At 38.3% G+C, this 11,468-nt stretch overlaps 1 long non-coding RNA gene across 1 annotated transcript; it reads right to left on the reverse strand.

Moving 5' to 3' along the window:
• Positions 1-820: 820 nt before the first annotated feature.
• LOC123977042 lies at positions 821-2,286 on the reverse strand. The gene is made up of 3 exons (XR_006826517.1): positions 2,053-2,286; positions 1,332-1,451; positions 821-1,112 (listed from the first exon to the last, which is right to left on the reverse strand). It is a non-coding gene; the product is annotated as an uncharacterized LOC123977042 (long non-coding RNA).
• Positions 2,287-11,468: the final 9,182 nt, after the last annotated feature.

Genomic DNA, 11,468 nt, shown 5'->3' on the forward strand with positions numbered 1-11,468 from the left:
CTCTTACACTCTAAATCATCTGTGTCATGTACATTGACCTGGTGTGTAATGTGGACACAGAAGTCCTGTTAGAGAACAACAAACCCCTGTTCAATAAAAATATCTGATCATGTTGATGAATGATCTTTCCAATTTGGGGTTCTAACAACTATATATTCCTTTACAGGCCAGAATCTGAGGTTACAGTGTTTCCATGCACCACACATGGCTGATCTTCCAGACCCAGGACAGTGTAACAGACAGTTCAGTCAGGCAGCATACAGACAGTTTGTAGTGTGGCAGTGTGGAGCACTTAGTCACAGAGTCATGATACTGAGTTGCGGTTTCTGGAAGATATGCAACTGTTCACCTGATCCACCAGGACAATACAGAGGTTTAATCCTAGCAGGGTGTAAGATGTAATGTCACCAACTGCTACACAAATAATACCATCCACTGTGTGGATGAATACCTGTAAATTGTTTTTGTTTTATGCCCAGGAGGGTAGATAAAATACAAAGATATTTTTCCCTGTTCTGGATAACATTTTCATTCTTTTTTAAATAAAACATTGAAAATGATAAATACTTTTTCTTTACACTTGCAGCATAAACAATCAAGCAATTCATGTCTGAAATAATGACATCCAAATGTGGTATAACACTTGTTTATTATATACCACTAAAACTACAACCTATATCACAAATAGATCATTTTTAAAACATCAAAAAAATAAGTATATACAGGAAGAGACAAGGTGTGTCCAGATGTATCTTGACTGATTATGAAGACAGTTCAGACTTTACACTTAGCATCGTATTGCTGCTGTGGAGATGATTAAATATATCACAGTCTGACATGATTACCACATTTCAAAACCAACCATATTACTTTTTGTTGTAAGTTTTGCTGTATCTAGGAATACATTTGGGGCAGGGACACCTGAATGAACCCCATGTTGACAGGGATCATCAGGTCTCCCGGTTCTGCTTCTAGACATCTCCTCAGTAGTACACAACCGTCAGAGGACGAGGATGGCACTGTGAAGGTCTGCAATTTAACTGTAGTCCTTCTCCACCTTCAATGAGTACAAGCTCCACTTCCTGGACTTTTTGTTGTACACCTTGCTGTACCTGATAATACAGAAAGGAGGATCAGCTTAGTGAAAAGTTTGTAATACCTGACATTGTTCTCTTATAGAGTAATTAGTAAAATATTTCCACATAAAATGCAATCAATAACAATAAATCAGCACCATCTCTCTGTATTCCTCATACTGTTTAATATTTTTTGACTCATCACTTATAAATGTATTGAGTAAAATGCACAAGAGTACTCATAATGCAACATACTGCATTGTGTCATCATCTTTTCTCCTGGCTGGTCTGTGGACACGGTGGTTTTGTAATCCTGGCCAGCCAGCATGTTCCGATCAGTGTACTGGTGAGAAGCACAGGAAGACTGCAGGTGACCTGAGGGCGCAGTAGAAATAAAACATACAGGACTTTTACTTAAGGATTTTACTTCTGGTAAAATAAGTAATAGCATAACAGCACCAATTACAGTAAAAGGTTTTCACACAGTAGGTTTAGCAAGAACAATGTCAACTATAATATAGGTAGCTTATATACCAGAAACACAGATACTTCAGGACCTTTAGCCATCATTGTTTATGTACTGTCTTTCTCATAACTACAAACACACACCTACATCACCACATTTGTAAAAGTAACATACAATCAAACAACGCCTGCAGAAACAAGATAATTACACAAACAGATTAGATACAAGGTGTAAAGATAGGTGTAAACATAGTATAATAAACCTAGATGGTGAATAACTAAACCGGCGCAGTCTACACCTACATTGTCTAACCTAATGTTAGCGTCGGCAAACACAGCTTGCGCTGCTGTTTTCCAGCTCACCTACAGCTCGATATAATTCATGGTCTCTACTCTGGCTCCTACACCAGCCTGCACTTGTAGCAACCGTTAGCTGAATGCTAAGTAGGTGGCTACGTTTGCTAGCGATGAAAGTAACAAATTACCATAAAAATGATAAAAGCCAGATTACCTGTCCAGCAGAAATAAAGCCACCACGGTGTAAATATTCAGCCCCTTGGTGTTCCTCAGTTGTCAGTCACTATCGTTAAAAAGCCATGCAGATATTGGCGCATGGGTGCAGCTCCTGTAGCAGCAGGGCTGATAGCCATGGCAACGAGGGAGAGTGACAGTCAGTCAGCCAATCATTGCATTCGGTCCGAATGGAACGAGTGGCTGTGTTTACTGCAGCCCTGAGAGGACTACAGACAGCCGACTTTTATACTCCCTTTTTCGGAGCAAATAACTTTTTAATATGCATTGGTGTATAAAGACAGTTTAAACAAATATGACAGTGTTTTAGAAGCAACTTGCCTACCCTGCCTTTAACAAAAACAGTTTATTTATAGTTTTCACATGACGTCACATTCCAAGGAAAACGCTCACATCCAGGGCAAAAAAGACGTTATTTCCCGCTGCCTGCCAACCAATAAGTAAATTATACACTATTACTTTGAGTTGCTGGAAACTCTGGATTGTTGTGCTTTCGGATGCACTAATCGAGGAGGAGACAAGCCTGGGCTGTGTTAGGTGAGGGATTCACCACAAGGTAAACGTAAACATACCGAAGTCGAGCAGCAGAAAGGTGATCCAAATAAAATATGACTAAAAATGCGGCAGCCGACGCGGGAATGTGATATGAGCCGATATGCCCAACACTTGAGTTGCCCTCTAGCTACTTTTTCTTAAGTTGAAAAGTGATCCAAATAAAATATGACTGCTTTTGCGGCATCTCTACGGGGGAGTCGTGGTATGAGCCGCTATGTTGGTCTGTTGTGTTGCCCTCTAGGTCACTGCGCATGTCACATGACTGGAAACTATGAATTGTTAGAGAAGGTTCAATGTGTAAGTTTCAGTGGCATGTAGTGGTGAGAGTTGTAAATTGCAACCAGCGGCTCATAGTGCATTCACGTGCTCCTCGGATGGTCCCATTTCCCGAGTTGTGAAGTCGTTCTTCCGATTTCAGTGTGTGGTCATGTGCTCTTAGGTTGGAATGTGGAATCAACATGGATGCTACTACAAAGATGTGTTGTATTAGCATTATCAGAGCGTATATACAACATGCAGACATCTACTTCACTGTACATGGACAGCAAATATACCGTTAAACCATATTACAAATTACATGTTTGCAAAATATGTATATTATGCAATACATGGTTTTGCATGAATAAAAGTTCTGTATACTACTTTACATCCCATGTACACTTTATTCTCTTTTTGCAATAAAGATTTAAGGAAGAAAGATTTTGATTCTTCTGACATCACATGAATGCACCACCCCGCCCCTCCCTTTCCAAGCGCAGTAGAAGCTATGGTGACCAACACGCCCTGTCTGCTCTTGTGCTAATAATACGTGTGCTCCTCCATTTGGACAAATTTCTCTTCTTTTCTTACTTCTAATAAACCAGTCGACTCTTCTTCTTCTTACGTATTGAACGTAGTGACAAAACGTGCTCTGTAGAGTTGTTTGTACATTCCGGCTACTGTAGAAACATGGTGGTGCAACATAGCGACGTCCATGTAAGAGGACCTGCGGTGTATGTAGATAGAAATGGCGCATTCTCAAGTAATAAAAACATAAGGCCTCATTGTAAGGACTTTATACACCACTGAAAACAAAGTTATGGATATTATATTGCATTTGTCACTAGATCCTCATAATTATTAAACACTGGACTTTAACAGGACCAGGGTAATTCAAGGCTGGTTTTAAGTAAACCATTGCGAGAAGTTTAAATTTATGTAACAACCCATACATAGAGCTTTTACTTAGTCACATTGCACTCACACCGCTTCCCCATGTCCAGTTTGGCATTTTTCATTTTTCCCATCTCCCACACAAAACACTGCTCTGTACTACCTGAAAACAGCTCGTGTGTAGTCCAGCCTTTACTTCCACTTTCTTGTGATGTCACAAGAAAATATGTGTCATAATGCTCACGAGCGACTAGTCTTACACGCCCTCAAAACACCGGTGGAAAAACACTGAGCTGCAGCACACACCTCTCCTCTCCCTTCCAAACACTAGCTACCCTCCAGGCAGTCAATGGACATAAAGTTGTTACTGTGATGTAGAGACAGAGCTCAGTTAAAACTTATGTAATCTGTTAAAACAGATTAATAACTCACCACTCTGAAACTCTTGCTCCAGTCTATATGGTCAAGCTGGTCGGCAACATGTAGCCTACAGCTGAATCGAAGCTGTTGACCGGCCTTTTGCTGACCCTTCTCTGGCTAGTAGTCCTTAACTAGGAACTGCCCATGTGCAATTCCCAACAAAGATCATTTAGAGACAAGATGTATCACTCCAAAGCTAAAACGAAACCTTCAACACAGGGTGAAAAGAGGAGCTGCAGCAATGTGCAGTATGACAAAAATATGGTGTTTTTTGAAAATGAAACCATGTAAACCTGTTCTGGTACAACCCCTAAATAGGATTTGAGCATAATACCACCTCTTTAAAAATAGACCTCAAGACACGTACTTGTTCCAGTTTAGAATGGAACTTTTTTTTTATTACAAGACATGATTTAATATCATAATTTAATACACTTTCACCGTGACTAGAACTAGCCTGATTAGCTAGATTTACACGTTCAAACATAAAAGAGGATCAAAGTAGATAGACTGTTACTTTTTACTTATTTTACAAATTTAATTATTCAACTGCATATATCTTGAATGTTCTAACTGTTTGTTTTGGTGAATTCGGATCATAAAAGAAATGTTTGTTTTGCCTTATTTCTCATGGTGACAAGTGACAATCTAGATAGCTAGTATAGTAGTGTCCACTGATGTTTTATGTAGAAATTCAACCTGATGTCATGTTCAGGTACATTGGCTCTGCACGTTTTCTGTGAATCGTTGGGATAATTAGGAATAATGTTGAGACTTATACAGGGATTGCGCAACCACAGGGAGTGTATTGTGTCTCATTGAGTCAGTGGGTGTAATGATTAGAGGATATGCTGGCCTAGTGATTTATTTAGACTCTGCCTTAAATAATTTGTCAAAAGCTTTTAAAAGGCTCCTCTGTGTTTTTACCCTCTTGTGAATGATTTGTTAATTGTCCATGCTTCTGTCTTTCTAATATTCAGACATGAGCACCACAACAGAGACAGACACCTGGAAAATTAACTACATTTACATAGCGCCTTTTCTAGTCTTCCAACCGCTGGAAGTGCTTTAGGCTACATGTCAACATTCACCCCCTTCACACACTACCATGCAAACTGCCAACTGCTCATCAGAAAGAGTATCTATTGCTCATTCACACACACTGATGCTACAGCCTTTGGGAGAAATTTGAGATTCTATCCCCAAGGACACTTAGACATGCAGGCTGGGGGAAGACAGGGATAGATCCACCAACCTTTTAAATAGTGGACGACCCACTCTAACTCCAAGCTACAGTCATAACATCATTTTTATGTTCTCGTCAATCTAACATGGGACTGGGCACAGTAAATGTGTATTTTTATTATTTGTAAGTAATGATATTGACTACAATATTGAAATGTGAGGTTTGCTATGTCAAAGTCTTTATAGGCTCTGGCTAAATGCAGTTCCTTTTTGCCTTATATTTTATTTGCCTTATATGGCCACTAGATGGCACCAGCTGACTTCTATAATGAGCAGTTCAGTCAGCATGATGCATGTGTTAGCAGCATAATGACTTACATTAATGGATTTGAGATGATAAAATACAGTTTTGTCATTTTTGTAACGAAGCATTTATTCACTCAAGACAACAGAAAATGTCTCTAATGAACCAAATCAGTTTAAAAATAAAAAACATGACCTGGAATGTGAACATGTGGCGGTGTTATTTTTTTCTTTTTGATGATTCAGAAATGAGCAAGTTAGCTTTTTAAAATCAAGATGATTGGAAACATTCTTTGATGAAAGTTTTGTGGGAAAAGGGGGCAACAAGAAGGATTTTGTTTAAACTTGCGGTGTTTGATGTAAGCAATTGCCCTTGATTTTCTTTGGCCTTACTACACATTTGATCAGCAGATGGAGCCAGCTGACCTGTAAAGTGCCCTGGCAGCATTTACAGCGTGCTGCAAATACATGGTGTTAGGAGTATATACTGTAAGTTTGTATACTCATAAAAGACCATGACTATACTATGACCATGTTTGTTTCTGTCAAAGAAGAAATGCTTGCAGCACTTTGAGATGTAATTCTGATCTGGCATTAAATCCCATTCATCAAAATTTGATTGATATAGCTCGCCCATTTAGATTTAGGTAGTTACGTTGCTGAACGCATTTTTAGTGTCTACAATAACAGTGTTGTGGTGGTTTTAACACAAGTGTGCTCTCCACTGAAACCATCTGAAAACACCTCAAATGCACTGGATTGTATTGGCCATGGGAGAACAGTAGGTGGCGCCAGGAAACCTCTGAATCCCTTTGCCTGTGTTGGCGCCATGGCTCTAAAATGTCTAAAAAAATCTAAAGTATTGGTGTGTTAAATTACCAAAAGTCTGAATTGTGAGTACAGCCATTATCCAAAATAGTAAAAATCCAAAACAAAAATTATTAAGTTACTGAGTTGACAAACAGTAACAATAAGACTTAGTTATTGTAGATGGTAGTAAAACAATAAAGCTTGCATATGTCAGGTTTTTATAATGGTTTCTTAAGAAAATTTTAGTTAAAATATAAGGCCTATAGTTGGTTAAATCTGTTTTAGTATTGGTTTTATTAGTTAAACCAAACTAGAGATGGATGATTCACACTGGCAGACATTCTTGCGGTAGTAAAACATGCAGCCATTATGCCACGTCAAACACACATGCAGAAATGTCCCTCCAGAATAGAAAACAGTAAAAAACAATCACTGCACCAGTGTAGCATTCAATGGTATGATGTGTGCATTTGCAATGGATTTTTATTGACCATATGTCGTCAGTAGATGGAGCTTGATGACCTTTTGATACTTGAGATTTCTGTACCTGAGTCGGAAGCATGAAACAACACAGATGGTGTTGCTGAACTTTAGCATGTGCCTTTTTTAGATGCACTATTTATCCCTCACTTGGGGTAATGATGAGAGAGGAGAGAAAAGAATCTGCCCCTTAATTTAAGAATTTTTTGTTCTTCAAACATAGATCAAAGGTCAAAATTTACACAGAGAACTTAAGTTTGGTTTATCAGTGTCTGTTACCAAGAATTTACTTTTTCACCCTGCTTTAAACCTTTTTAAAAAAAATTTTATCCTGCACTCGCTCTGGCCGTGACAGCAAGGGGACAAAGAAGAACATTCAGCCCGCTGTGTGTTAGTCAAACTGGGACAAGCTGAGGCTGCAGGGTCCATGGGAAAGGATAATGATGAAGCTCCTCGAGAAGTCCTTTCGTGTATGAAGCCCTTGTGTAGCCATGTAAGTGTGGAGGAGAGTGCGCCGAGAGGGTAATTGCAACAAAGACAAAGAGGGATGCCATAATTTGTCCCCACTGCTACACTAGAGAGAAAAGGTGGTTAGGGATCAGGTTAACAGATTGAAAGGAAGTGGATGCTTTTGTTTTAGCATTTAGTTGGAATAGAAAATATATCCCTTAATATCTTATAAATTATTTAACTGCCTGAAAGTAGAAAATATAATACTTACTACAGTAAGAAAAGTAAAAGAAATGCATCTTGCTTATTCATGTTTTAAGATGCATTGTTTGAGCAGTCCCTCTTTAAAAAAAACAACAGAAAAACATGTTTTCTTCTTTCGCTGCTTGCATCGTCTCTCATTTCTCTTGTATAATGACTGAAAGAGTCTCTGTGCTTACTTTGCCGACTGTTCCTGTTTTCCCTCTTGCAGTTTCCTGGGATCTCAGCTTTCCTCTTTGTGCTTTATGTCTCCCAAAGACAGTGTGCAGCTTCAGTCCTACCAGAAATAAATAAATACCTACATACCGACACACCAACCAACCAAATCAATATGAATTTCGGACATGGACAGCATATGGTTAACACAACCAGAAGCCCTGACAATCTTTATGAAAATTAGGTAATTTTTTTTATTTTTTTTAATGTAAACATAAAAAAGTACTGGGTCACTTTGAAACTCAAAATGTCATGCCAGTGTAGTTTAAAGGGTTGTCTCTTTTCATTCTTTTTTGTCATTATCCTCTCATTTGAAACTGGAGCTTCTAAACAGTTTCTTCCGATCACCCAGCTTCCCGCAGCCTTCCTCCTGTGACAGAGAGCTTTCCCAGATTTCGCTGGCTTTTCTGTCTTGCTCTCAAATCAATCTGGGATTAGGCTTGATTACATGGAGACCCCTTTGGGACACTTTATTTCAATGAATTAGCTGAGTGAATGAACAGAACTGCAACAGAACGGTATTTTGTACCAGCCACATAAATTATGCATCGTCTGTGGATATCAACCAGCCTTGATCATCTTTTTTTATGGTTTGCATTCAGATTGAGAGAAATTGTTAATTGCCAGTCTTGTCACATATAATCTTGCTTGTGTTTGATGTACAATAGGGATGCAGTCTATATGTTGGTTATTTATTTATGTGGAGATGGAGATGCTGTGTGTGATGAAATGGGAGACCTAGATAAAATGTTTGTGTGTTGTTTAATGTTTTACACTATGTAGTTATTGCTAGAATCATGGCAAGCTGAACAAATAAGAAAATGCATTGATTACACAGAATCCAGGGACTTGCATTTAATCACGTATTAATAATCCACGTCCGTGCGGCATGTAAACAGATTCCATATAGTGTTGTGTATTTTGTGTGTTTATCTTTCTTCTGTTTCATTCTCTTTCTATGCCACATCATGTTCATAGTGCAGGTGATGTTTCAGTGGTGTAAGATTAAGACATAATTGTGCCACAGAGTCGAAAAGCTGCACCTTCTAGTCCTTAAAACACACTTGCACACTTTCTGTTGACTTTGAGGGGCTTCATAATGAGTAATAAGCAGTGTCAATGTGTTCTTATTGAATCTGACCACACAGATGGTGATCGTGACAGTGTGAAAGGTTTAAATGTAGCTTCATAGCTGAATACTTAGTAGCTGAGGACAGCACAAAATAACTTAAATACAAACACATTTTTCCCTAGATGGAAATAACTTCACTCGGGTCAGATTTATACGCCTTCCTGTGTTGATGTTAAAAACATAGAAATGATGAAACATGATAGACAGAGATGCATAAATCTGTGATCATTGTGCCCCGAGAATCCAGTGAATCAAGGGCTTGAAATATTTAAAAATGCAAATTGCATACAGCAATTTGCATATGGCAGTATTTAAAACCAGTGTCCTTGCCTAAAGAGGGTTTTGTAGTAGACAAAGAGAGGGATTATGGGTGGACACCCACCCGTGTTGTGATCGCAGCACTATTGGTCAAATCAGATTTCTGTAAACAATAGACTACTCAAGAGGCTTGATGATGTATTTAGTCAAACATATATAGTGCTTTGAAGTGCTGTGACTAAATGTAAATTATCATCTGGCTTAGAGGCTTTTACAGTACAATAATCCTCATCTTCTTTGCCCTTGAAATGAGAAAATTCAAGGAAATGAGAAACTTATATTGTGTTTAGATGCTTAAACAAATGGTCTTTTTTCTGTTTTTCTCTGTCTAGATAGATGGATAGATAGATATCAGAGGTAACAACAGAGGTAATCGATTAGCATGACATGCTCAGCTGTGTCCTACAGCAAGGGGCTACCATGTTAGATTAAATGCTGACCAGATCCTCATCAGGAAAAAAATCAATGGTTGTTGTTACGGGCGAATAGTGTCCAAGGGGGTTGGAGGTTGGGGGATGGGGGATTGTAGAGTCACTTTACATGGTGTGTCCTGGGCTGTTCGCACTGTGGCGCCTGCTTGTATTGACCTGGATTGGAAGCCTGGATAAGGTGGGGAGAGAGAGAATTTGTCACCATAGTTCTTTTTTTACTATCAAGTCCCAAGACTTTAACTTTTTACTAACACTTTTTTTCAAGTTGTTAAAAAATAAACATACAAAACCTGGCTAACCAATCACTTACATAAGCAAATACCACCAGATACGCAAATTATATTTTGCTGTTCTTAAAACATTTTGTATTGATTTTGGGCTGTTTGACTTAATTTACTGCCTCATGCTGATATAATGATACATGTCTTTAAACAAAATTTATTCAAATGTCATTTAAGGTATATATTTTTTTAATGTTAGGGCATCCACGCTCTTTCACACAGAAATAATTCCCATCAAAAAAATAGAAGTTTATTGCATAGTATATGCACAACTGAACATCAGTCACATGGGAACACATGAACAAATGGATCAGCGTTTTGGTGAACTTGTTAGAACATTTTAATATTAATGATTTAATTTATTGCTTGTTTGTGTAAAAATGGCATCAATTTCCTAATTTTAACAATGAAGAACTAAGCATCAGTTCTGTTGCCCTTTCTTTCGTGCAGCAGGAATTTAACTCCTCCTGTCTTTGCTCTCCATTTTTATATATGTAATATTTAAAGACACACTCTTCTAATAATTCACATGTGGCTACTTGCTTTGACAATTTACCATTAGTTTCGTTGTCTTCCAGATGTTGAATTGCAGATGTCTGGGGAATAATACAAGACATTCACACTACAAACTTTCTATGTTGATTACCCACAAACCTCACAAATCTCTAAACTCTAAAAAAAGTTTTTATATTATTGTTAAAAGATCAGTTTTTGTATTGTTTGGGTGCAGCAACTGGCCAGTCTGTAAACAGTGGGGAGTGGTTTAGATGACGTTATATGCTGAACAGCAGTTTGAATTTGTACGTGAAGACTCTCAGCTTACAATACTTGACACTTGACAACTACTTGAACTAGGCTTTGTAGAACTCAATTGATGCACAATTTAACGACTGCATCGTCTTTTTGACACCTTGAATTATTCATATTTGATCTTATCAGATAGTTATTTGCTATTGACTTCAGTTAATCAGTCACAAAACTTCCATGTTTGAAAATCTTTAGTAAAACTCATGGACAGTGGATGAAGAAGAACACATTAATACTTTTTTTTTTTTGTTGGTCAGAGGCTGATCCAATCATCTGCAATGTACTTTTGGTTTACCACCATTAACACCCCTAATGCAAGTAAATGGCTGCTGAGTCTTACCAGACCACACTGAGCTGAGTGGCATTTATGGTCTGGCATGTGTGAGGATAGTCTCCCGCAGCGACAGTGTTTTGAACACACAAGTCATGTGTTGTTGCTGCTCGGTACTGCCTGTCATAATGTTGTGTCATTGCAACAAGTAGACAATGGCAGCCGAGAAGCACCAAATTAGGTAACATTAAAACAAAATAAACAGAAAAAAATAGTATTACTTTGTAGCTTACCCTCTACCCCAGACGTGAATGGCGCAATTCT

The sequence above is a fragment of the Micropterus dolomieu genome, linkage group LG09, assembly GCF_021292245.1.
Source record: "Micropterus dolomieu isolate WLL.071019.BEF.003 ecotype Adirondacks linkage group LG09, ASM2129224v1, whole genome shotgun sequence".
Lineage (NCBI taxonomy): Eukaryota > Metazoa > Chordata > Actinopteri > Centrarchiformes > Centrarchidae > Micropterus > Micropterus dolomieu.